This window comes from Spea bombifrons, chromosome 6 (genome assembly GCF_027358695.1).
Source record: "Spea bombifrons isolate aSpeBom1 chromosome 6, aSpeBom1.2.pri, whole genome shotgun sequence".
Lineage (NCBI taxonomy): Eukaryota > Metazoa > Chordata > Amphibia > Anura > Pelobatidae > Spea > Spea bombifrons.
In genome coordinates this window covers 1,465,092-1,490,805 of record NC_071092.1, presented here as the reverse complement: position 1 = coordinate 1,490,805, position 25,714 = coordinate 1,465,092, and the positions used below count along the sequence as shown (strand labels likewise).

The window sequence follows — 25,714 nt, the reverse complement described above, 5'->3', positions numbered from 1 at the left end:
CGGAGAGAAGAATTGAAGTGTGAGTGCTGAGAGCATCGGGGGTTTCATATCGATACCGACTGTTTGTACAATACGTGCGATAGAAAAATCAGTTATTCCTCTCCCCGAGAAATGTCATCCCCGAGACGACGTCATCATTAGCAAGACAGATGCCGGCACATGGGATTCATTTAAAAAAAAGCTCATTTTCTGTTACTTTTTCAAACTCCCAGACTGGAGGATTTTTACAGGGAACACCGTAAATTCGGATGTGCTGGTCTGAAATGACAGAGACTGCGTAGTGTCCATATTAATGAATATTAAAGCACTTTGTAGCCGGTATGGGGGGGGGGAAAAGAAAAGTTAAGGTACTTTTCTTTAGGAGAAGCTGCAGCTCCAGAGCTACAGTGCATCATGCCCCATCTCCACGGTCCAGTTTATTTATTTATTTATCATTATTACTATATATTAATATATATATTAAATTATAATATTCAACAGACGTCCTGACCCACTCCCCTTTAATCCGCTGTGAGCTCTCCGATCCGAGCACTGCTCTCCACTCCCAGCGCTGCTCTCCGCTCCCAGCGCTGCTCTCCGCTCCAACCGCTGCTCTCCACTCCAAGTGCTGCTCTCCTCTCCAAGCGCTGCTCTCCGCTCCAAACGCTGCTCTCCGCTCCCAGCGCTGCTCTCCGCTCCCAGCGCTGCTCTCCACTCCCAGCGCTGCTCTCTGAGAACGTTCCGTCTCCTTATTTATTTTGAAGTCCTGATTTTTTTTTAGCTCATGGATGTTATGAAACGATCGATCGCTTCTGCTTAGGTTTGCATCAAAAGAAATGTCAAAATAATATGCTCTACATCCATCACTCTGGAATGGCGTTACCGTGGCGTCCGTCCAAACGAAGTACACATTCGCCCTGGAATCCTCGCGTCTTCTATACCCCGCGTCACGTCATGCACGTTATGGACGAATATGGACTTCATTTAATGGAAAAAAATGGGATTTCCTCCAATTCTATACACCCGGCGGAATCCTGAGCACAAAACACAATTGTGTATCATACACACGAGCGACTCAGACGCGAATGTTTAGAGCTTGGTACAGTATGAAGACCTCACAGGCCTTGTTTTTTGTGAGGCTGAGGTGCATCCAGCTGGGGTTAGCGCTGCGTGTGGAACATGGATTATCAGATATAAGCGAGTCTCGAGGATACCCAGGTGTTGGTGGTTCCTGGCGTTTGCTGCGTAGAAAGATTTGTCAGGAAGATTTATCTTCTCGTCTCCGCCGAAGACACGGGGGGGGGGGTGACGCGTCAGAAAATACAGAATAAAGTCTCTTCGTGTGTACGATCCCGGCTTGTAGAACTTAGCGGGTTCATCATAGATGGGCTTCAGAGTCTCTTGTCCAACCAAGTAACATTTGAAACTCTTATTGTCTAAAAACCCCAAGAGCAGGTCAGAGTAAAGCGAGGGCTGAAATCTGGGTCATCTTGGGTCCTCTCCACAACTCCTATCAGCTAAGCCAAGAGTAAAAAACAACACTTCTGCAGGCGTTACAGATGTAACTCAAGCAGGATCAAAGACGTGGAAATGGACGGCAACTGACTATTTCCACCTGCTGATGTCATGCCACATGTAACCTCATGACATCACATACCAGCATCCAGTAATTCAAAATGGCGGACCAGAGGGGGTGGCTGCTTGCAATGCCTTGGGCAAGACCTAGTGCAATCGCCAAGGTAAATATGGCAACATCGAGCGGAGCTGCCATTATTGCTGGAAGCTGCCCCATAACGTAATAATCCGAACCCCAGCGTTCCCAGTTACCACGTCTTATTATTTCCATAAAGTATTACTTTATCCTCGCTTCTCACCTGCGTTCAATCTCTGTATTTGCAAGGTTATGTTTTCTTGCCACCTCTGCCTTCTCCTGTGTAGCCGGCCAACCGCGGGGCGTTTAATCCTTTCCAGATACGCAAATACTGGAAGTCGCCGGATGGCTTTATTAAATTAGCATTTCCCTATTTATTCGTGATCTTTCCGTGACTTCTGTGGGGATGACATTAATAATCCCCTGTCTCCAATCTTCATATTATTATTTTTACTCGACTTCTTTCACCAACAGACCTGTTTATACTGAGAATGACCTCAGAAGAAATGGACCGGGGGGGGGTTATTATTTCAGATGATGTTGGTGGGAAAAGCCAACGGGCGCCATGTTTTATAGGATCGAGGCAGGAAGAACCTCCAAAGGAAGAAGAAGAAGAAGAACGTTGAGCTCAGAAAGACTCATCTCCAGAATAATGTTAACGTATCAGAGGCAATTATCTAAAACAAACCATGTTCCGGGGTATTTAGGAGAACGTCTCCTTGCGCAAGGCCTTGAAGTAATCCCCTAGACAGGATGGTTTACGACTTCCTGGAACAAAAGGAGCAGAAGAGAGATAGAGTTGGGTCAATGCGCTCATCGTGGGACAGAGAAGGGTTTTTTTTCCCTTTGGTTTCTTTAAACTTAGTAAATTAAATACATGACTTTTTAAAACCACAAGCTGAGGAACCTCATATGGGTTCAATATATGATCACGAAATGCGTTCTGTATAAAGAGAATGACCACAGGAACTCTTTCTATGTAAACATTTGTATATGTGTGAATGCACAGAAATGTTTTAAGGCTAAGACTGGGGATTTTAGGCACATGCTATTAATTTTGCTCCTGGCAGTTAACTAGAAACATAAAATGTCGGTTTGTAATTAGTGTTCAGGACAATAAAAGATACCAGGAAGAGGAAGCACCTCGGGGCTTTCAGGCGATTGGAATTCTCCTCGGCTTCTGCTCTCCCCTGGACCCCAGACTAATAGGTCTTACTCCGGATTGTAAAAAAAACCTGCCCTGTGAGGTGCGGAGATGCCATGTAACCCTGTAGAGCGTTACGCACCAAAAGGAGATACAGTGTAACACTGTAGAGCGTTACGCACTCTGGGGAGATACAATGTAACCCTATGGAGTGTTACCCACCATAAGGAGATACAATGTAACCCTGTAGAGCGTTACGCACCATAAGGAGATACAATGTAATCGTATGCCGTGTTATGCGCAGTATGGAGATACAATTTAAACCCGTGGAACGTTACGCACTGTATAAAGATACAATGTAATCTTCTGGAGCCTTACGCACCATAAGGAGATACAGTGTAACGCTGTGGAGTGTTACGCACCATAAGGAGATACAGTGTAACCCCATGGAGTGTTACGCACCATAAGGAGATACAGTGTAACGCTGTGGAGTGTTACGCACCATAAGGAGATACAGTGTAACCCCATGGAGTGTTACGCATTGTATATAGTATTGTTAGCCGCGCTGTGCCCTTCGTGCCATAAAAGTCGTGTTTTTAGTTACTCTGATTCAATAACTGCAAGAAAAACGAGATCGAATTCAGTGCCGCCTATCCGGTGAAATACGATAACGGCTGCGGTTTTGTTTAAAGCTGAATATCCGTTCTCTGCATCTATAGAATTTGTGTTTCCGCAACACTTTTTCTGAATTCTTCTTTTTACATTTGAACGTTTCCCAGGCTCCAGATCCCTGGCCTTATTTTTGTCATCTAAACCCCAAATAGATAATAATACCTTTTATCTCTGTATGAAAAGCAGCAACGTGCCGACTGAATACGCGTTGACACGAAGGAACGGATAGATCGCAGTCATTGCGCTGGCGTGTATTTCATGAATGGGCCGGAATGATCGATAACTTTTATGCTGTATGTTCTGACGTAATGTAAATGTGTCTTCAAGATCCTCGTTGGGCCAGGCACTTCCTGTGGCCCTAATTTCTGAATTCTCATTGGTTCTGCTCTCCCAGTGACAAGTCAGTATTCCGCTGGGCCCCCCGGCAAGCTGCTCTATTAGGGTCCCGCGCGTTATAGGAGGTCTGCATTTAGTAGCCCACCGTCGGGCCCCTAGGACCCATAGTATGAACAAAGTAACCTAAGTCCGCTTCTGATTTGTCCAGCTTTTGCCCCCAACAAAATACGTTTATTCCAAATGGCTTCTCCCCGCCGTTCCGTGAGCTACTATTAATTATGTTAAATATATGTTTTATAGGAAAGGGGATTCTATATCCTTTTCAGACGATCTCTCCGCAGTCTCGGGATAGCGAGCCGCTCTCTAAATAATTAAAGGATTTCATTTTTGGTTACTGAAAACAATATTTAAAACCAGGCAGTTCCTCCACCGTGGACCTTCTCTGCTGGAAATAACACGACGTGGATTCATTTTTTTATTATTATTTTGGCCAGGATTATCCAGACAGAAATATCCCGGGTATGGGGCGTAGATTCTGAAATGTTAAAGTGCCATAAATGTGTAACAGGAGATAGAAGACCCTTTATCTTTATTGTGTTGTGTGCTGCTCAAATAATACATGCAGTTACTTTATTGCACCTAAAAAATGATTTACACGGCAGGCAGGACGGCCGTCGTCGATGTACCCGATTCTGCCTGTTTTTCACCCTTTGATTGAGTGCAAAGTTTAGAATATTCATCAACTGAAGGCAAAATCTGGAGTCTCAGTCTAAATCATTTAAACACTCAGGTCTCGTTCAGAAGATACCATTTTAAAATCTTTGCGTGAAAACAATGAAATGTTTTCTAGCCCTTCTGCCCCCCCCATCCCTACCTACCCCCTTCCCTTTTCATCACCCCTCACCTTGTCCCTCATCAGCCCGGATTAATTGTGCGCTCGGAGAGTGGCCCTCCGTCATCAGACCAGAAAAGCAGGAATTCCTTCCTATTGGTATCTTCTTCCTCTCGATTATCAGTCTCATCTAATCAGGTCCCCTCTGTGGACAGGGACCCTGGCGTGCAAAGGAGCCTCAATCCCTCAAATTGCTTTACAAACATCTCAAAGATCGCTAACTTCAGCTTTGTCCTTTTGACACCTGATGTGTCGCCCCTGTTGAGACGTTGTGACTGTTGTTGTTCTAAGAACTTCCTGAGAGCCACGTCTCACGTTCCTCCTAACAATTGTCCTGATGGAGCAGAAGACAAGCGCCGGGTACAATGTATCAAGTCTTGTCATGGGCCGCTCGAAGCTCCTATCGTGATACCTCCACGTGTCACCCACTCATTATCTTATACATTTATATCAACATAGTATTTTCCTGATTTAGGATAATATTGATAGAAATGATGGTGGGTGGACGTTGACGACGACCTCTTACTAAGAAATCAGTTTCTCCTGGAATCCTTCGATGATTATTCTTAGTTCTTTGTTTCTGTGATTTTGCGCCAGATTCCTTCTTTTAAATCCACGACCCTTGAGGCGTTCGCCGTACTGCCGTTTCTAGACTGGGTTTTATGAATACGGAAGAGACATGAAGTAGATTCTGTGTCTCTCTGGAAATATCTTCATGAAAGGGCATTGGTAATCTCCCTTGAATGCTCAGAGAACCTCAGATCAAAACCCAGCCGAGGGGAACACACATCAAGTTTGTGTTTCGAGAGAATTAGTTCAATTGTATTTGTGCATCCGACATATTAAGAGCATTCTGGGGATTCAAGCAGCCGTGAAAAGGGGCTTACATGTTCCGCTGATACGCGATTTAAACGATCCTTCATTTATATTAAGAATGTTTATCCCGTTATGCACTGTCTGGGCAGTCAGACACCTACAGCCGTGGAGGGGTAGATTTGGGCAGGGGGAGGAAACTGCAATGGAAAACCATAACTATGTTATGCTGGGCCGGTTGACTTTATTTACCTATACATTATACAGGGCCAGCTTACTGATTTACCTATACATTATACAGGGGCCAGCTTACTGATTTACCTATACATTATACAGGGCCAGCTTGCCGATTTACCTATACATTATACAGGGCCAGCTTGCCGATTTACCTATACATTATACAGGGCCAGCTTGCCGATTTACCTATACATTATACAGGGCCAGCTTACTGATTTATCTGTACATTATACAGGGCCAGCTTGCCAATTTACCTATACATTATACAGGGCCAGCTTACTGATTTACCTATACATTATACTGGGCCAGCTTACTGATTTATCTATACATTATACAGGGCCAGCTTGCCGATTTACCTATACATTATACAGGGCCAGCTTGCCGATTTACCTATACATTATACAGGTTATATTGGCTTCTTTCAGGTTGGCCCAAGCTTTAGCCATGCGATACAAAGTTAATTTGCAGAAGAAAACATCCACCGTATCACATCTGGGCGCGCGTTTATCTCACACGGATTCTCCGCGAGGACGCGTCGGACTGAAACATGTTAATACTAATGCCGGTTCCTTCAAGGGAATAGGTCTTGATGGGTTTTATATTTTTTTTTTTGGGGGGGGGGTTCGACGCCTTTTGTTCCAAGAAAGGAGATCATTGAAACAATTCGTTTATCCCATCTCTTATTTTGCCTCCTTTGAGCTAATTTGCTCGAGGTCCGTACTGTTCCCAATTACACAGGATTCTGTAATAAAACCTTTAATGTCTTCAAGCTGCGCCTGATGGATTTTTACACCCGTTTAGACAATGGAAATCCATTTCTGACATGGTTTAAATTAAAGAGATTTCCATTTTTTTTTCCCTCGTAAAACTTTACAGTAGTTTTAGACTGAAAGGGTCTGAATTTTAGCTTTTAATAAGGGGGGGGTGCTTTTAGTTAAGTTGCATCTACATTATGGTCTAGATTGGTTTAAGAAGATTTGATGATTGCTCTATTCATTAAAATAGTTTGGGGTTGTTTGGGCGGAGGTGGCAGGGGGTAAAGGACGACCATATTATAGAGGCAGCTCGGAAAACAATTTTTCCAAGGAAACTTTGTATCCATTCGATGCCACGACGTGAAACCTTGTGTCGGATCTTCGCGTAACAATAGCCCAAACTGACTCGGACAAATGGGCCATTTCTATTGTTATTGACCGGGCACATTATGCCTTCACCTCTTTTACCCCAATGGAAACAACATGAACCAAATCTGCCTGATTCATATGGGGGCAGTAAGGGCAGTTACGCATGTTCCGGGGCCCACAGCTCGTATACTGCATTTCCTCCAATGATGAGAGGGAAAGAGGAGGAGAGGACAGCGCTTTGGGTTCTTCCAAAGACAAAAATATGAAATGCAAGCTTTAGGAAAATTAACACATTTTATGCTTTAGGTCCCATATTGGGTTCTGATCTGATTGTTACCTCATTGAACGGTTATTATGAATGATACAAAGACAGGGTGCGTCCCGAGAGCGGCTGAACGCTCTATCCCAACTACACCCAAAAGGCCCCATCAACGGCGTTCTAGAATGTTCTTGGAACCTTTTTTCTAAATTCAGAATGTTAACCCTGGACCCGTCCTTCACGAAATAAACGTCCTCTTTAGATGGACTGACGGCTCGCCGCACAAAACCCGGCAAAAGCGTTTTACGTATCCGAGTATCCGTGTAACAAAAGGCGAATTCATTTGTATTATTATTGAAGGATATCCCTTCCCCGTCGGATGTACCTAGTAGCAAGAAGGTTTGTTTTTCTACAAGTTGCTCTATTTAAAAAAAATAACAGATACATTATACACCGTAATAGTGCGGCCCTGATATTACATACGGACGCGTTTGTATTCCCCTTATGACTGTTTTCGCAGATGCAGAACATTATGTAATTAGTTTTTGGGGGTCTCGTACCACCCATTTATTTTAAAGCTCGGTTCTGTTACCCAATCAGTAATGGCGCTGAGCTTTAAAACCCTCCTTCGGTTTGACTTAATTGTTAAACATCCATTTACAGAGGAAAATGCTTCAAAGAAGCAGCGGGGGAAACCCTCCAGGCAAAAAAATATTAATGGGTGCTTAGAAAGAAAAACAGCCGCTCGGTGCCTCGTAGACGTCAGGTTCTCCCGACCTTCTGGAAAATAAACATTTATAAACATGGAAATATGTTACATTTACTAAAAAAGACACTGGTGAAGTAGCCTTTAACAGACACAACTGATTAAAAAAAAAAATCACTGAAAGAGTTAAAGCGCCCCTTGATTAAGCCAAGGAAATTTCATTAGCTGAAGACAAAGCAAAAATCATAAAAAAGACATTAAAAGTTAATAATAATCCGTTCTTGTTTAATAACCAATTTCATTTGTTATGTCTAGTATTTTGAAGTGACTTCTACACAACTAAAAGGTCAAATATTAAAAAAGGGGGCCGATTATGTCATATCTGATATATGTCGCCCCCGACTACACTAAGGAAACATATTTAATGTGTATCAACAAATTTTTACATATTTTAACAGTTTTCGTAAAATAAACAGAAAAACTAGCCGTGCTCATTAGAATGAAAAATACGTTAATATCCCTAGACTGTGGGAAGAAATTACCCTCTGCACCTGCTCTAATGAGCACTTCCTAAACCATTTCTGAACAGGAAGTGACTGTAATACAGAACAGGAAGTAAAAAAGGGGAGAGTAAAAATGTCTTCCCCCAAAACAAAAATAAAATATAAACGCCGGTACATATTCGTCAGGATATTTACATATATTTGCATATGTTAATAAGATGTTTTCCAGGTAGGGGGCTGTAGTTTTTTTTGGAAAACAGTGACATTATTATTACTATTATTATTATTATTATTGTTATTATTATTATTATTATTAAATGGAGAAGGTAAGCAGTGCTTTCCAGTAATGTTGCATCTCTTGTGCATCTTATGTTTAACCTTTTTTTTAGATCCTATAGATGTATCAGATTAAGCGGTGGGGTTATTGGGTATAATTGCAGTGTCCAGGTATATAGATAAATTCATAAATTTAGCCTAAAACAGAGCATTCATGAACTTCTGTTGTCTTTTGGGAATCTACCACTCAATGACCCTCACAAGCCTCCCCCACATACCTCCAAAAATGAGCAAATTTCTGATAATACGAGCAACATCTGGCAACAATTAAACACACAACGACGACACGGCCGATGCCACAGACTACAAAGTGCGTATTGTGTAATCTCTCAGCTACACATCGTCATGAAGAGGAACCTCTAAACATCTCACAAACAATCCCTCCGTACGCGGCGCGTCTCCAGAAAATACCTTTTTATGAAATAAACCGTAAATCTCCAAGTATTTGACTCACTAACTATGTTTGCTAACAATCATTGCTAGAATCTCAGTTTGTGTGCATTCAGGTTGTTGCAAGAATTTATTTGGGGAAAGAACTTCCCGTGGGCCATTTCTATAATCCCTTTATAAATAGATCATCATGCAGTAACCTGGAGTCCCATTTAAACAGTAAACATGGTGATTGCTGGCGGGTACGCGGCCAACGCAGACTGTGCTTCATTCTTTTACTTTATACGTGCTGGATATCAGCGATATATATATACAATAATTCCAATTGTTTCATAAATACGAGGACCCTCGACAAAAACTCTCCGATTTACCAAACGGCCTGGAGAAAATCCAGCAACAGCACCAGTTCTATAAAAATTCATTCTTTGGGCGAGATGTTAAAAAACTTTGTATTTTTTCATTACCAAAAGGCAATAAAACATGCGTTGGCTTTAAAAGCCAGTTAGATGTTCCTGGTGGTCCGGCGTCGTGGTGCCGATCGCTGCATCACTTTTATAACCAAATGCAGTATCAGAAGCATCATTGCTATTGCCGCTGGATGTCTAAATCCTTCCCTGCAATAGTTATTTATTCACATTTTATGTACTGATAGGTGTTTGCCCCCCCCAAAAAAAAACTTCTTAAATGTTTGTTATTTTTGTGAGAGGGAACGTTACACCTTAAGAAAATTAAAGGCTTATTTGCGATGAAAGTTTTGTCTAAGTGGAACAGCACCTTTAGCAGTGCTAGGAAAGGGTGTCCCGTCCGTCCGTCCGTTGTTGGCGCATGCGATGTGTATTTATATACCGCGCCCAGCAGCCGGCACAGGTGCCAAACGATAGATTTCTTAACCAAACAAAAGCAATCTCCTCATTATTTGTAACCGAGTTTAAAAACCCAGATGGACTCCGTTTCTACGTTTTGTATTTTTTAATTTACAAAGATTCTTTGGCCAATATGTTTCTAAATTTAAAAAAGGAAGTTTTTAATATAAAACAGAATTAATGTAAAATGCACCAATCATCTGGTTATTATCTCTGCAATCTGCCTATAATGGGGGTCGTATTATTGGAAGGGGCAGATGGTGGGGGGCAAAGAATCTGTTTAACTGTTTTGGTTAATGGAATGATTTAGGGCGAAGGCAGCAAGGTTTGCTGGGATTTTGGACATCGGTTTCATTATTTTACGTGGTAATAGTAAAATGTAACAATGGAATGTGGATTAAAATGCATCAAACTGGCAGAAATTGGAAGGTTTAGTTGCAGTCGGCTTCCGTGGTATCGATAGATGCCCGACGGGTGTCGTGTTCCAGCCGACGCTCGTAAAACAAAAGCTGTAATAAAACAATTAAAGAATAAAACCCGTTTAGAAATCCATTCCATCCCGTTGAGCGTTGGATCATTTCCTCGTTGTTCACGGCTGTGCGTTACTCATGATGTTTCTCTCATCTTCTCATCTTTGATACTTGACATTTTCTCACACAGAGTGTCTGTTTGTGAGCGATTTGGTGATTGAGTCAATAGATGTTTTTTTCCTTTAATTTGTTCCGTACAATATCCGCTTTGTAGTCTGTACCTCGCCCCGTGTTTTTACATGTTTAATTGTTTCCAGATGTCCCCCCAACAATGTCATCATCGTGCTGCTTCATCGGGGTATTTCATCGAAGAGTTCTCAGCTGTGATGAAATAGTTGGAGGGTTATCTGAGACCTCACCTCATCTCGTCTCGATGACTGTGTCTCAAAGATTGCTAACGTGTTACGATGTGTTCGTCATCCGGTATCAGACCACGAAACATTAATAAACCTCGGACACTGCCCTTGGCTTCCTATTAAGCAAATGTGGGGTACCCATCATACGTTTATATCGATACCTTGACCATTAGGACCATTAGGTAGTTGTGGCTTGCGCATGTTGCAGTCATCAGGTTAAATGTTGGATTGAAACCTTTCTGGCAGCCAGTAGGTTAGTGAAAAAAAAAGAATGAGTGGGGCCGATGTTCGGTAATTGTCACGCTTCACCATGCGCTGGCTGGACTTGTTTATTCTTTTCCTTATTCACTTCATGTTTCCAGCCAGTAGTGGCCGCCCTTGCTATTCAGAGCCTCTCAGACTGATTATCAGGTCCAGCTGCAGTGGCTTACCTGATCATTTCAGCCTTTATAAACCTGCCCAGCCCTGCAGTCTGGGCCTTGACATTGTAATGTTTGAGGACTACCTGTTTGGTTCCTGATTTGTTCCAGTACCTTGCCTTGCTCCAGTACCTTGCCTTGCTCCAGTACCTTGCCTTGCTCCAGTACCTTGCCTTGCTCCAGTACCTTGCCTTGCTCCAGTACCTTGCCTTGCTCCAGTACCTTGCCTTGCTCCAGTACCTTGCCTTGCTCCAGTACCTTGCCTTGCTCCAGTACCTTGCCTTGCTCCAGTACCTTGCCTTGCTCCAGTACCTTGCCTTGCTCCAGTACCTTGCCTTGCTCCAGTACCTTGCCTTGTTCCAGTACCTGCCTTGTTCCAGTACCTGCCTTGTTCCAGTACCTGCCTTGTTCCTGAGTTGCGGCCAGCGCCCCACTAAGTGGACTCCCAAGAAGAGTACCCTGCAAGTGGGCAACCTGCCGTGTGCCCTGCAAGTGGGCAATCTGCTGTGTTCCTGAGTTGCGGCCAGCGCCCCACTAAGAGGACTCCCAAGTCGAGTACCCTGCAAGTGGGCAACCTGCCGTGTGCCCTGCAAGTGGGCAACCTGCCGTGTGCCCTGGAAGAGGGCTTCTAGCCGTGCCGTGTGCCCTGGAAGAGGGCTTCTAGTCGTGTGCCCCGCAAGAGGGCTTCTAGCCATGCCGTGTGCCCTGGAAGAGGGCTTCTAGTCGTGCCGTGTGCCCCGCAAGAGGGCTTATCTGCCGTGTGCCCCGCAAGAGGGCTTATCTGCCGTGTGCCCCGCAAGAGGGCTTATCTGCCGTGTGCCCCGCAAGAGGGCTTATCTGCCGTGTGCCCCGCAAGAGGGCTTATCTGCCGTGTGCCCCGCAAGAGGGCTTATCTGCCGTGTGCCCCGCAAGAGGGCTTATCTGCCGTGTGCCCCGCAAGAGGGCTTCCTGCCAAGTCACTTCCATTGCATATCTATTGTTGTACCATCGCATTCAATACAACTCTTAATCCAGATCTGTTGTCTGTGGTTTATTCCTGCGCCTGTCTGTAACCCCAGACCATAATGCATCGTGGGGTACAGACAGAGCCCCTCGTATCCCCTGCACCTGGGCTCCTTATCAACCTGTGTTCTCAGCTCGTGACAGAATGTCAAGGCCAATACAAGGAGTCCGCGGGGATACCTGCAGTACTGGAATTGTTGGCAGAATGTGTACTCCACCTATGCAAGTCAGTAAGGACTGTGGTAGAAGCTGAGTGCGTGGACACAAAAACCAAGACCCAGACACCAAGAAAGAAGGCTGCTAAGAGCTTTAAGCGAGAGCCGCTCACCAAAAAAGAAAAACGGAGAAGACAAGAGGACGACTTATGTTTTTACTGCGGAGAGACTGGCCACAGGATATCGTATTGTCCGCACAAACCAGTCAAACCGTCCGCAACCCACCTGGAGAAACCCCATGCCCCGGAACCTGCATATGACGCCAGCAACGTCACAAAGCAGGAGCATACCCTGTCGCATCCACAGACAGGTGATGCAGGGGTTAACCAGTCCTCAGCACCTAGGACTCCTACACCCTCCATTGGGATGTCAGATGACCTCCAGACCTTGTCGGACGCCCCCGAGTGGTCTGATATGGACAGTGCGTCATCTGAGACAGATGAAACAGACACATCCATGGATATCAACCCCCCAGCTGTTTGTGCGGTAAGGAACACCACTCCTACCACTCACAGGAGTAGGAATAGGACACTCCAAACCGCACGACACTCCCTAGGGGCTCCTGGCAACGTCCTTGCATCAGATGGAAAGATCGTACACAGAACAGAACTGATACAGTACGAACAACGTCTCCGTGACCAAAGGTCCAGTAAACGTTCCTCCTTTCCACCTGCAACCCAGCCCTGTTTTGATGCTATTCAACGCCGATCAAAGGAGATCCGTGCACAGGGTGATTGCCTAACCCCTGGTGAATTCAGGAGTAGAGAAAGGACAAGACAAGCACTTACCGGGACCATCACGTCTGTGTATCCAGTAGCTGAGGCCTATCCAGCCCAACTCAGCACAACAGAACCTCTGCCATCAGATCGTGTAGTGACTTCCAACGGCAATGTAATATGTCGTGTAGATCTGGAAGCGTATGAGAAAGCACTACGTGCTAGAGAGGAGGAGGAAAAGAAGAAGAAGTCTCACCGCAGACGGTGAGACCACCGTTCCATGGTTCCGTAAGCATCCGGAGGCTGCTCCTTGCGGTGGGGGTATGTCACGCTTCACCATGCGCTGGCTGGACTTGTTTATTCTTTTCCTTATTCACTTCATGTTTCCAGCCAGTAGTGGCCGCCCTTGCTATTCAGAGCCTCTCAGACTGATTATCAGGTCCAGCTGCAGTGGCTTACCTGATCATTTCAGCCTTTATAAACCTGCCCAGCCCTGCAGTCTGGGCCTTGACATTGTAATGTTTGAGGACTACCTGTTTGGTTCCTGATTTGTTCCAGTACCTTGCCTTGCTCCAGTACCTTGCCTTGCTCCAGTACCTTGCCTTGCTCCAGTACCTTGCCTTGCTCCAGTACCTTGCCTTGCTCCAGTACCTTGCCTTGCTCCAGTACCTTGCCTTGCTCCAGTACCTTGCCTTGCTCCAGTACCTTGCCTTGCTCCAGTACCTTGCCTTGCTCCAGTACCTTGCCTTGCTCCAGTACCTTGCCTTGCTCCAGTACCTTGCCTTGTTCCAGTACCTGCCTTGTTCCAGTACCTGCCTTGTTCCAGTACCTGCCTTGTTCCTGAGTTGCGGCCAGCGCCCCACTAAGTGGACTCCCAAGAAGAGTACCCTGCAAGTGGGCAACCTGCCGTGTGCCCTGCAAGTGGGCAATCTGCTGTGTTCCTGAGTTGCGGCCAGCGCCCCACTAAGAGGACTCCCAAGTCGAGTACCCTGCAAGTGGGCAACCTGCCGTGTGCCCTGCAAGTGGGCAACCTGCCGTGTGCCCTGGAAGAGGGCTTCTAGCCGTGCCGTGTGCCCTGGAAGAGGGCTTCTAGTCGTGTGCCCCGCAAGAGGGCTTCTAGCCATGCCGTGTGCCCTGGAAGAGGGCTTCTAGTCGTGCCGTGTGCCCCGCAAGAGGGCTTATCTGCCGTGTGCCCCGCAAGAGGGCTTATCTGCCGTGTGCCCCGCAAGAGGGCTTATCTGCCGTGTGCCCCGCAAGAGGGCTTATCTGCCGTGTGCCCCGCAAGAGGGCTTATCTGCCGTGTGCCCCGCAAGAGGGCTTATCTGCCGTGTGCCCCGCAAGAGGGCTTATCTGCCGTGTGCCCCGCAAGAGGGCTTCCTGCCAAGTCACTTCCATTGCATATCTATTGTTGTACCATCGCATTCAATACAACTCTTAATCCAGATCTGTTGTCTGTGGTTTATTCCTGCGCCTGTCTGTAACCCCAGACCATAATGCATCGTGGGGTACAGACAGAGCCCCTCGTATCCCCTGCACCTGGGCTCCTTATCAACCTGTGTTCTCAGCTCGTGACAGTAATTGGGTTTGTGTCAGTGGTTAGGTTCACGCACACTCCATAAATCTCCCTCTTCCCTTGTCTACCGCTAGGTCAGGGCTGACGTTTCTCAGAGGATGGTATTAGTTTCTGAATGATTGGTCGAGACCTTTGACTTATTCCAAGACGAAAAATAAAGACGTGCAAATGGATACTTTAGAAAGCAGATAGATTATCCCATAAAGTATCAGTACATTTGATAATGTATTTTTTTCTCATTCCATGATCTCATTCTCTTGATGTCCTTTAAGCACCAAATAAAAACCACCAGAATCCATGCGCACCACGTCCAACCAAATACCATACGATTTAAGTATTTTATATTCCCGTCGATAGTCCTCCTCTCCCTCCAGGTTATTCTGTTTAATTTTACTAAAACCCTTAATGAATTTGAACGTTTTAGAGAAAAGGCCCATACAGGATGAAAATGAGTGTCAATTTTGTGCCATTTCACAGGGTTGGTTACATTGTTACCGCTAGCTGAATGTTACATTGGCCAGGTTTAAAGCGGGATCTTCTCGCTGATGTTCACAATTACATTACAGATGATTCAAAGCAGACATGGGAAGGAAGTAATTCATTAATTTCATCAAAAGACTTCAAACGAGGACCCTAATACAGCCGTATGGATAGGGGTTACCTCTGTTGCTTTTGGTTTGAAGATCAATTATTTTTGGTTGCCCTGAGGTCTGCGGTTTGGATTCACCCATAAATGACTAACAGAAGAGATAATGGTTCGTACTCAGTCTTTGTGTCTCGTTTACGAATCGTCTTTGATCCTAAAAAGAAAATGCATAGAAATTGTTAGGAAAACGGCTCTCGTAGCTTTAAGGCAAAGCGCGTCCAGAAGCTTTTCCGATATAGAAATTGCGCACGCAAGAATTTTTATCGTGTATCACCTTGTTTTTGGACATCTTTCACGCGGGTCTGGAGATTCCAGATTCATTGCGCAATTTACTTAAAGGTGAGCTGGGTAATGCCATCAAAGTCCAGAGCCCATACCACGTTCTGATAGCCTAAACTTTACAAATCGGGGGTTTGCTCGCATTTTAAAGAGAGTTATTTTACCAACTAAAAAAGAACTCAAGACCAGTACTAAGCACCAATTTCCGAAAGTATAACATTTTAATTCGAGGACCCCAACTAGGTCCAGCAAGACCATCGGCTCCGATCAGTAACTCGTCCCGTCAACCAAGCCCAAAAGCCTTCAAACCCAACGCGTCCGCCTTCAAAACGATACAACGTTATGGTTTTGTTTCCTGAAATCCTGAAAGTCCTGAAAGTGTATCAATAATATTCCCCTTAATTCGCATAATGCCACAAGGACCCCAACAGGACCCCCTTCTCCAGACCGTTGACTCCGTGAGGCAGGTCAGAGAGAAGAAGAGAACTTCCTAACGAGACGAAGCGTTCCAGCTCTGGTCTGAAGCCCCAAGTTTAAACCGCTCAGCAAATAAAACTCTATTTTCTTTTTTTACAAAACCAGGCAAATCTTTCCAGCCCTCGCCGTTTAATCCCTCTGCTAAATTAACTCTGTAATTGTTTTGAAGAAAATTGGAAGATGACAAAAAAAAAATTAGAGGCTCTTTTAAGTAGACATCTAAAACGGGAGAGCTCAGCTAAATTCCTCTTTTTAAAGCTTAGGGAAATCTACCGAAATTATAGGTGTATTGTTAAATAAGGTGCGAAGTTTGTTATTTTCCTAATACGTTACTAAGTGTCGGTGTAAAAACTCTTTGTAAGTTTTTTTTTTTGCGTGGCCGACATCAATCAGCGCCTTTGACAGGTGTCAGACAGGAAGTAGGGCGGGTGAAGATTACCCAGAATTAGGAGATATATGGGATACAGTTATAAAATGGGACAGGTTCATGTTCCTGCAGATTACCCCCCACGGTGATGTGCGAAATCCAAATTTAATCCAAATTCGTTGTCTGTTAAGTTTTTGCTTTTTGCAAATATTGTGCAATTTTTTTTTTTTTTTTTACAATTTTTTTATATTTTTTTTACAATTTTTAAGAGGGCGGCTCGGAAATAAAAAAAAGTGCTATATTTAAAATTAAGAATTGCTGTAGTTAAAAAAAAAATTTAAAGTAAAAAAAAAAAATAGAAATGCTTGTAGAAAACTGAACTGATTTGTTTTTTTTGGTTTGTAAAACTTTTTTGCTGCGTCGAACTTTTTTATTTTTTATTTTAAACAAATAGCAAAGTGTCTGCCATTAGCGATGATGTAAAATAGTTAAAATTGCTTGAAGAAAATTGGGATGAGGGTTTTCCTGCCAGCGCATGCACTGGCCTAAGGCATCTGTTTTGGAGGAGAAGATGGTGCATTGAGTCCCAGGTGGCAGACAAACCAACCATGTTATTAAGAGATAGCAGAACCTTGATCTTCAAAAAAAGGGATCCTAATTAGCTGAGGAATGAATGCGTTTTTCACATCAAGGAGGAGAAGCTTCTTCAAACCGCATGGCCTAATCTTTACAATCATGTTTGTAACGTATGTTGACAGAGCCCTGAATGGCGTTGTGGCCTCGTAGATCTAACCTATACCGGTATAATAAGCATCAGCGCGTCTAGCAGTGCAAAAGAAAAAATATGGATATATTTCATAATTTATCTTAATATTTCCAGAATTTACTTTATCTACAAGAGAACCCATCGATTGAGAGAGGTTTTTTTTTAATATGAAGATAAGACGGTAAAAATAACTAATTGTGTGACGGCAGATAAAACCACATTTAATCTGGCTGTAAAACCCTCTCTTTTTCTAATTGTTTTGGGGGAAATATTTGAAATAAACAAATCTGCCAGGGAAAGAGAAGTAGCACATTGTGGTAATTATTAAAAATATTGAAAAGCTATTTTCAAGAAAATCCCGCAAATGTATTTTAATCTAATGTTTTGGGGTGGCGTTTGGAAAATTACCTTTTTTCCAAGTATTGGATGTTTTATTTCATGCGGTTTATCCAGTTGTGCACTCAACGTATGATGTGGTGAAAGTCGCTATTAAGAAAACCGGCCTGGGGTTGATGGTGGCTCCTACCGGCTTCGGTGGAGCCCACAGCAGATGAGATTTTGATCTTCATTGCCTTAATACTGATGTCTCCATCTTATATTTCCCTCTTCATCGGTTAATATATGAGCCTCCACCCCCGTCATAGTGGTATGATCCAGGTGGAGATGAAGTATGATCAGAACTTGGTCAACAGTCTATGAAAGAACCAGATTGTGAAATAATTACGCCACCCAACTAACTCCTTCCACAATCCATAGGATGATTGCAGTAACGAGGAGCAGTCATGGAAATGAAACCCTTGCCTAACCAAGTTCCTACCAACGGTTCCACAAGTCCATCGAGGTGAAAAGCCCTGCGTTGATTGACTCAATAAATGGACTCTCCGTGGAGAATGGACATAGAGGATCGCCAGTGCTTTAGATGATCAAGTGATGGATATCCACACTCCACACGAGTCAACCCCACACACCAGACCTTTTAAATAATATATTGTAACCATTGGATGGTTTGGGTTGAAATCACAGCCATTTGGCTCTCTGGGCTCTACTAAAAAAAATGTACTGAATGACCTTATTTTAATGGACCAGGCAGGAAAAATAAATGAAGTACATTACTTATTTCATTAGAAACTTAAAGGTTTTAGTTTTAATAAGTTATTTTTCTTTGCGATAGAAAAATATTTATGCAGGGAGCATTGCAGGCAACCTTATTTCTGTAGGTTTAAGAAAATACGGCACCTTTTGGTATTTGTAGCGTTGAGTTGTGAGATTTTGGCTAGTGAAGCGAAACGGAAGGCAGAAAACCCGGCCAGAGGAATTTATCCTGGCACCGGAGCCGTCCTCATTCATCCTGCGGGGTCCGGGAGCCCTCGTTCCTTCCCCGCCGGCCATTATCAATGCTGTCAGCGGAATAAGCGCAAGCTCAGTCCAAGGCCAAGCATTGAATTTGGGATGAAGTGGAGAATTCATGATTCCATCTGCAGGCTGAAGAAATAAAGAAAATAATCATACGTTAAAGAACAATTACGTGCGCGGCGACGTCTGTGACAGCTCCAGAGGAAAAACCTTAATTATTCCGCAGTCACTCAGCGTGCATCGGATCAACGGCACCTGGGGGCTTCTGGGTAGCGATCGGTTTGACCAAATAAAATGAAACTCGAATATAGGAATGGAGGAATCTGATGAAACTGCCCAATCCAACCACATTTAACCCTTCCCAAAATAGTCTGTTTATCCCATACCCTGAAGATGTTGCACCCGCGCATCTACCTTTTTTATAGTCCATCGTAGCACTGATTGGCTCAACAAATTCATCCTCCGTGGATAATAGGAATTATAGTCCAACTGTAGAAGGACGTTGACAAGGCCTCCAATTCTAGAGTTTCCATGAACTCTGGTGGTGTTGTCAGCGGTTCTTCTGCTTTAGCTCCAAAAGCGACCGTCTCCGGATGTGAGAGGGTTAAAGTGGATTTATTGTGTCATTATCTCTGAAATGGTATCTGACCGATCGTTTGCTAAGAAATTATACCGTTTTTTTATTGCCATGTGATGAAGCGAGTGCTTTTACCCAGATTAAAATACTTTTTAAGGGCGTTACCTTAATTATAATACAAATCTTCCCTTAAATCAGATTAAGACGAGGGTATTAATTAAAACAGACATCAGGAGGGTTTAGTGGCGCGCAAATTGCTGTTTTGTGCTCCGCGTGCGGGGCGAAGCTTCGTGAGACTATGATTAGCAAAAATTATTGGGGAATTAACGCTGTTTCTTCTAAACAAATCAAGAATCCAACAACCTGCGTTATGAACCTCGGTGCCAGCTCTTTGAGCTCTCGTGTCACAAGTCACCAACCCGCGACGGGCCGATGATACAGAACGAGCCGACGCGCAACTAAAATATCAAGAGTTCTGATGATCCAACATTCGGAAAGCAGAATACTGCGAGTTCTCGCTCTGTTATCTAAATCCAATCCACTAAACAAACCCGCCGACTCCTTATCATACCGCCTGTGGGAAACAATAGAATGCCTCAGTCTCAACCACCCAGCCGGACTCTCTGACTAACGAAAGTCTATGGAGGAAGGGACTTCATTAGCATCACCATAAAGCATCAGCTCAGTGTGGTGTCTGAGCAGGGAAAGTCACCCAAAATATCACATGACTGAAAACAATGGCGGCCTCCAGGTCTGCAGATAAGGGAGTTTATTGGAACAAAGTGAGATAAAACCAGGTTTTTCTCACCGACTGAAAAAAATACAGAGCTGGGGTTTATGATCAAAGAGAAAAACATTATGTGGAGGAGGGAAACATTTTTAAGAATATTGGTTGAGATGTCTCTGGTTCGTGGCCCCCATCATATATAGTTGTGTGTCCTATATGTGTCCTATATGACCTATATGTGTCCTATATGTCCTATATGTGTCCTGATGGGTTTAGAGATCTGGGATCCCTGTCTCTGAGACAAGATTTCTTATCTCAAACCTGTTCTGTTATTGTCACTGTACTTAAATTTTGTTAAATTCTAGATCCGATCCACAGTTTTTCGGCCAAATCGCCCCCTAAGAGCCGTATCTGGTTCTGATTTAAAATGGCCGCCAGTATCTCCGATCCCCTTCCTTCTTCCTGAGATTCGTCCTCTAATCGCCGTATCAGCTCTTGGTCTTTTGCGTGGCTACCATGTGTAACAGGTTAGGGGCAAGCAATTCGATCTTTCTCAATGGGTATCTGTTGCTGGATCTGGGGGCTCGTTTAAAACATTTGGAAAACATATGGAGCGTAATGGACATTAACCCCGCGTGTCAGAAATAGCCGGCATTTTACTGCTGTTATTAAACTATTTCCCCTTTAACCCCTGTGCGTTTACCAAAGTAACAAGTTTCTAGGAATTAAGGCAAAAAAAATGGAAAAAGGCAAAAAAAGTATCTTAAAACAAAAAGTAGCCAGTAGTTAACCCTGTATGTTCCATAGAGTTTGTCACGTCATTGTTAGTTATCCTGTTACATGTAACAGTCTTATGCTTTTGGCGTCTCTGCATTGTTTAGCCTTTAGCTACATTGTGTTGGCAGAGCTGCCTTCATACGGAGGAGAGGATTAGTTAAAAGGTAATTATGAGACCCCCGAGGTTCACAGAAAGCAGCGCAGGCAAAAACCATTTCCACAGACTCCCAGCCAGTGGGTGGCTGAGCTTGTTGAGAGTTGTACTATGATAAAACGCAGGCGGGTCCTCGGGGGTTAACCAGCATTTCAGATTATAAAGCTATATTTATTTCTAATGCAAATCCTGGGCAAATTGTTAAATGTGGGACGATCAGCCTTAAAATTCCTTTTGGTCGGTAGGCGACAAAGCCGAGTATATTACCGGCACCGTGTAGGAATAAAGTGATAATTGTAATGATACGTATTAACTTCATCCGGTTTATTGGAGGAAAATAACAAGGGGCTCATAATTCACAGAAGTCACGGATTTACCTCTTATCGCCGAAAAAAAACCCGGCACTTTAACCAATTAGCAAAAAAAAATAGTTTGGGTCCGTCTGGTGTTTTAACTATAAAAGGAAAGGAATTTAACAGAGCATCTGAAATCTTTATTTAAAAAAAAGGGGGGGGTTTGGTGCGGCCATTATTCTCGACTGGAGAAGGGTTATTGTAGCAACAATATATCCCATAATTGGACAGGAAGTGCCCGAGGGCGCAGGATAGTGATGGCAGGTACTCCTCGGGAACAAGGGAACATTCACGGCGAGGGAGCGCGCTGAAAGGTGTGTGGGCTGCCACCGCACTTTCCAGCCTTTTCTGTGGAATCTGCTTATACAGCAACTCCACTATATAGAATTTTTTTTCTTTTTTTATGCCACAGTACATTTTTTTAGAGGGGTTTTGCTATTTTGTACACAAAAAATTGGTTATCGTTTTACACTTTTTTTTCTTTCAGGTATGATTTGTTTTTTAAATGTTTTGATTTTTTTTTTTAAATAATTTTTACATTAAAAAAAAAAGTGTAGATCATATCTTAGACTGAGATGGCATTATACTAGTTCACAATTGGCTTATAGGGCATAAAAAGTGCGGATCTGGCCACAGACTCTTTTAACGCGAACCTCGTAAGGAGAAGATAATAAGAATCCCCCGTATTTTGCTCTCTACAATGAGACTCTGGAAGTTTTATTAAATACATTGTAACCGCGGTGCGTTGGTTACTTTTTCGCGTTCCTTTTTGTTATGTTGTATAATTCTATACAGTGACAGATATTTCGTGTTCTTTTTTTCAGGCCTGCAGCTGACGGCTGACGATTTGTTTTTCTTTTATTTCAGGAAGATGCAGGACAAAGACCTGAAGAAGATCACCGACTTCCCAGCAGAAACGCTTTGGGCCGCTGTGGCCGTCGCGTCAGATGTAGCACGCGGCGTAACCTACAGAACGAAGTCCGAACGCGAAGAGGGGTCTTTTCGGTCACAAGTTACCATCGGAGATTCACGTTATCAGACACCATCCCTGAGACGCCATCTTTATCCTTCTCGACTCCTGAACGGTGTTTAATGTATGATGATGATGTCATTTGTAACCAAGTTTGCTTCCTACTTCCGATGAAAACCATCGCTCCTCGTATCTCTAAACCCAAAGGCCTTCTTCTAAGTTCCAGGAGTCCGCCTGCTAACTTTCCAAAGATTATGTGGTTGAAAGTCACAATTCATCTTGACTTTCACGAATGGATCCGACGTGTGGAAGCCTCCTAACTAATTACGATGAAAAGAAATACAGGGGGTCCGACTGCAGGATGGTTTTTATCTGCTTTCTAATAGCAAATACCTATTTCCCCCCAAAAACGGGAAAAAAATCTAGGGTGGCCTGATTTTGAAGCAGTTGGTCCACCTCTACTGAGCAGAAGATCAAGAGTCTGGTTGTAGCCGTAAAGTGTGATATAATGCGACGCGACTTTTGCGTTCCCCTATCCGTGCCTGTCCTCAAAAAGTTTTTGCCCCTAGGCTCTTTTGGCATATAGATATGCCCCAACAGTTGGTTCAGGAGGTTCTGTACTCCGGGGCAGGTTGGTGCCGATCAATACAATGGCCAAGTGCCGGCGGTATGAAAGTAACGCGCTTCTGGCCATCAGGGGGTTAAGTTCTTGGTCACCAGTGGAGGCAAAGAGCTGTCTTTTGGGACATTCCGTGTGTCTCCAGCAGGGAAAGGGTTATATTTTTGTATTCTATAACGTGGCGTGTGTTTCTCCGACGTTACGATTGGAGATCTGCTTGAATCAAATACCCAATGTTCTTATTCTCCCCAAAGAAGGCTAGTTACAAATAAAAATATACAGTTTTATTTACGGATTATATACTATTTTTTAGAAATGTATATCGGTAGCACCTCTTTCTTTTAAGTGGCCTTTAACTTAAAAAAACAAATAAAAAATGACCGGCTGAGCGTAAAAAAGGTTATATGCGCTGTGAAGATTTTTTTAAAAAAGTTCAACAACGTAAAAAAATAATTCAATTTTAGGAATTTGTCCTTAAAGACCTAAATCTCGCCCGGATTCGTAAAAATGTAGAACCAAAATTTAAACATTTTTAATGTTCTGTTGTCACTTTTTTGTTAGGTTGTTAAAAAAAAATGCATATTGAATATTTATCTGTATAATTGGACCCAAAACCGGCGTACAATTATCTCATTATTTTAACATTTATCGGGGGGGTTTAAGCCATGGGAGGAAGTGGGAGGCTTTACATTAACCCCACCCACCCCAGTCCATGACCCGCCTCCTTTTAGATTTTTTTTTTTTTACAAGCGCTTTTATATTGTTCATCAACTTCCTGGCTATGCCCCGCCTACAAATATTTTCTAAAAGTGAGGTTGCGGGAACCCGGGAATAAACTAGGATTTAAAAAGTACCCTGATCTGGGAAACTGATGCGATTTCTTCATCAGGGTAAAAAGTCTGATTAGTAGGGTAGATATCTAAACGTTAAAAATATAGATTTAGTATATTCTATAAAATGATCTAAAAAAAAATAACACCTTTTAAGGAATAGCCATGTTCTGGCTCTGAATCGGTATTGAAGTTGTCAGGGCTTTTGCACTTGAAGGTATTAATGACTGTTACATTTGTTACATTCGTTACATTCGAATTCTGTTATATTCGTTACGTTAGAATTCTGTTACATTTCAAATCAGTTACATTCGAATTCTGTTACATTAGATTTTGTTTTTAATCGTCGGGGCTCTTTATATTAAACGTGACTGAGGGCTATAAACCTCCAGCTCTTATCTGCTTCCCTCGTCGGTTAATTCTTATAAAAACTTGGTAACTTCACAAATACCTCTGTATGACATAGAAATTCCGGGAATAACACAATTTATTAATTTTGAGGCGTCATAATATATATATTAATTTATATATAATATAAATATATTAGACCATTTTTTTTTTAAAAAGACTGAATTTCAAAATTCATTTTGCCATAAAAAAATAATTTATATTTTGATCAGTATTACAAATTCATTTTTTTAGCGAAATTTACTGAATTTACGTTAAAGAGATTCCGTCCTCTGATACGATGATTTGTTTCCCGGTTGGGGAAAAGTCACTGGTTGGAACCTACGCAGAGGGTTTTTTTTTATATAAAGAAAAAAAAACATTTAAAACACCTTCCAAGCAGCTCGCTTGTCCCGTGGTTCGTGTGACAGGCATACAAAAAAGCCGGAAATCAGTAAATGATGTTCTCGTTACACGGCCAAGTCTTTGTTCTCAAACAATGAGATAAACTTGAAATAAGAATACGGCGTATCAGCGTTACGATGACCGCAACGGATTTTTAATAGAAAATAAAATTATCCATGGCGAGCCAACTTTGGGCATTTAAAGTTCCCTTGAACTTTCCCGGGATCAGACGTAACCCGGACGTCTGCTAATAACCGATTTCACACTCTTAGCGCCGCTAACCAGCCCTTCGCTATGACATCATCACCAAGACAGGTAGATTGTAGAAGTCATTCGCAGCTTCCACCATCCCCACCTCTTTCCAGACTCTTATCAATGCGGTAAAACTGCAGAGAGGTTTATTAGTAAAAGATTATTTGGAGCTATGCTTTCATTAACCATGGCTTTATTGAACTTTTTTTTAAATTTTACCCAGAAGTTCAAAGATAAATCAGAAATCCCAAATGGATCAGAGGCTCTTGCGGCCCCCTGATCATATCGGAAGTAACGCAATTTAAAAAATACCGAAGATCCCCCCTCCCCGTTGTATCAGATCAGTCATTTTTATTGTCTTGAATTAGTCTAAAACCCTTGTGTCCCGCTAAGTGACCTTATCATCTAACAAGTGCTTAGGGCATGCGTGTAGAACGTGAGAAGTGATCTATCCATTGTGCCGGCAGAACTACAACCAAGCATGACATCACCATCGGCCCCCACGTGCAAATGAAATCATTGTCAGTACGAGCGGCCATTTGCATGGGGCTGTCGAGTAACAAAAACCCAGGAATGAAAAATGTATTTTTCTCTTGATCTATACATTTCCTTGAAAACCTCCTAGCACATTATACGGGTCGCTGTTTAGTTCACAATGCCCAGTCTAAAGCCCCTAAAACGTGATTTGGCCCTCGCCTCTTTGATGATGCGGATCTCTGTGCTGTGATTGCAGCCTGGTAAGGGGTCACTTTTTTTTTTTTTTTTTAAATTATATGTGATTAGGATTCTAATTTCGATAATTCTGTAATTTTTTTTCAGACCACTCCTTACTTATGTCACTTCCTCGTTACATGTTGGGTCGTGAAGGTATTAAGACTTTAGTTCGGCATCTATGACAAGCATTGCACTTTCATATATCATAGACAACAATGACATCCGCCTGCTTGGTGTCACCGAGAAACCTTTTTGCTGAGTCTCTTACAATCAGGTGAAATCACCTGCCAGGCAGGACACGAAATGCGTCGGCCCCTCTGGCGTGAAAGCAGTTATGTTAACTCT

At 43.2% G+C, this 25,714-nt stretch overlaps 1 protein-coding gene across 5 annotated transcripts in view; it reads left to right on the top strand.

Moving 5' to 3' along the window:
- The window catches only part of ERC2 (ELKS/RAB6-interacting/CAST family member 2), a 216,994-nt gene extending 194,858 nt beyond the window's left edge, over positions 1-22,136 (top strand). For all 5 annotated transcript variants that reach the window (XR_008354815.1, XR_008354814.1, XR_008354813.1 and 2 more), the window contains one exon: positions 22,060-22,136. The gene's annotated coding sequence lies outside the window, so the exon portion shown is untranslated. The remainder of the gene's footprint in view (positions 1-22,059) is intronic.
- The last annotated feature ends 3,578 nt before the right edge of the window (positions 22,137-25,714 follow it).